This window comes from Phyllobates terribilis, unplaced genomic scaffold (genome assembly GCF_046119375.1).
Source record: "Phyllobates terribilis strain yellow unplaced genomic scaffold, ASM4611937v1 Scaffold_5273__1_contigs__length_52869, whole genome shotgun sequence".
NCBI classification, from domain to species: Eukaryota; Metazoa; Chordata; class Amphibia; order Anura; family Dendrobatidae; genus Phyllobates; species Phyllobates terribilis.
Window position 1 is genome coordinate 40,501 of NW_027368021.1, and position 2,401 is coordinate 42,901.

General features: G+C 41.4%; 1 pseudogene; it reads left to right on the plus strand.

The window, feature by feature from the left end:
• The first annotated feature begins 675 nt into the window (after positions 1 to 675).
• Positions 676 to 1,726, plus strand: LOC141249957 (uncharacterized; annotated as a pseudogene).
• Positions 1,727 to 2,401: the final 675 nt, after the last annotated feature.

Below are 2,401 nucleotides of genomic sequence, written 5' to 3' on the forward strand. Positions count from 1 at the left end.
CCAACAAGATCAGATTGATGCTTTGCAACAAGAGATCAAGAGGCTGAATTTGGCGGTTCAAAAATCCAAAGATTATGGGGTTGCTTCATCCTCTTGAGGTACGTCTAATGTGGTTTGTCAGTTTTGTGGAGAGAGAGACCATACTATTTCATCATGCCAACAATTCAGAGCTCAAGGTGAGACACAAGAGGAGGCCAACTACATGAGCAACTTCAATCGGGGTCCTAGGAATGATCAATACTCAAATTCCTATAACTCCGGTTGGAGGAATGAAAACCAAGCTTGGGGGGAAATCAAGTTTCACCTAGACAACCTCCCGGTTTCCAACAACGTCCCCCTCCACCACAAAGTCAAGAGTGTTCTCAACCATCTGATGAGTCTACACTTCAACTGATTATGAAGGAGCTACATAATATAAACAAGAAACTGGATAGTCATGATAGCTTGCATGCTCAATATGCCAAGAATGCTCCTAGGCCACATGGTCAACTCCCGGGCCAAACTGAGGCCAATCCATGAGGGGAAATCAATGTTGTGTCCTTGAGAAGTGGAAGGCCACTTGAAGATCCTAAAGTGGTGGATCTTAAGAAGAAAGGTGTTGCTATTGATTTTCTCGAGGAAGTTAAGGTTCAAGAGAAAGAGGAGAAGGAAGAGCCTAAGTATGTGCCACCACCACCTTACAAGCCTCATCTTCCTTTCCCACAAAGGAGAGCCAAAGCTCAGCTAGAACACCAATTTGGAAAATTTGTGGAGGTGTTGAAGAAACTTTGCATCAACATTCCCTTCACCGAAGCTCTAAATCAAATGCCAACCTATGTAAAGTTCTTGAAGGAGATCCTATCCAACAAGAGGAACCTTGATGATTACCACACCATTGCTTTGAACCAAGAGTGTAGCGCTATCATCCAAAACAAGTTGCCCCCCTATGCTTGAAGATCCGGGCAGCTTTAGTGTTCCTATGGTGATAGGGAGGAGTACCTACTAGGCTTTATGTGATTTGGGTGCTAGTGTGAGCATCATTCCTCTATCCATATGCAAGAATCTTGATTTAGGAGAGCCTAGACCGGTGAAGATGACCTTACTCATGGCCGATAGATCTACAACACGCCCGGTCAGTATTTTGGAGGACATTCCTATCCAAATCGGCAAGTTCTACATCCCGATTGATTTCATTGTCCTAGATATTCCCGCTGATTCTTCTATTCCAATAATAGTGGGACGACCCTTCCTAGATACCGCGGGTGTTCTTATTAATGTGAAGTAGGGTGTTTTCTCCTTCAATATTGGGGAAGAGAAAATGGAATTCAACCTTCCTAAGGTTGTGAAGCAGCCTGCTTTTGAGGATGATGTTTATAGCTTGGATATGGTTGAAAAAGCAACCCTAGAATCCTTGATGGCCATTTTGATTGATGATTCGTTGGAGTATTGCTTGACTGAGAGTGTGACCGAAGCTGACAATCTAGAGCTACTTGCTGATGTGCTCTTAGAATTGGAATCTAGTAATGAGGTGCATGAGACCGTACATGAGACCCTATCTAGTGAAGACGTCTCCCCCTTGGAGGAGACTCAAGAGGCATCAAAAGTGGAGTTGAAGACTCTCCCATCCAATTTGAGGTTGAAGGAGGATCTTGATCTGGGGGATAGTTGTCATCTTCTCCGTCTACCTAATGAGGGGAGATTTTCTCTCAAGGGTCGACCTCCTCCTAAACCGCCTTCTCAAGAGTAGTTCATTGTGAGTACTTCTCTTCCTTTTGCTCTTTAATTATACATTGGGGACAATGTTAGTTTTAAGCTTGGGTGAGTGGAGTATTTTCTGTTTTGCATTGCATGTAGGTTGTTTAGAATTGCATTTTTCATTTGTTTTTTTCTTTTGATTTTTTTGTGTGTGTCGGTTATCACGTTTCCCCTGCATGTTCCTTTGTGAGTTCTTATAATGGTGCATTGAATGTAAATCCTCTTAATATGCTTTAGTTGTTAATATTACAATTGCATTATGATGATGATATGATTGATCACACTTTTGACATTGACCTGATCATGTGGACTTTGATTAAGATACATTAGAACCGAAACTCTAAATAATAGTCCTAGTGAGCTTGTTTGCCTTTCTTGGACTACATTTGCAAAGTCCTCTTATTTCTCATGAGTGAACTCTCTTTGTTTGTTATCTGTATAACTTGCTTCTAAATCTCTTTGAGACTGCATATAGGACTAAAAATGCATCACATCTGATTGAGACATTATATTTTTATGAGCCCATATTATCCTTGACTGCCCTTGAATTGATATCCTTCTCTTGTAGCCCTTTGGGCCTTATAGCCTATCTTTGTTAGCTCCACAAAAGTAATCCGGGCTTAAATTTATATCTTACCTATCTAGGGGTTTGAACTTCTCTTTACTT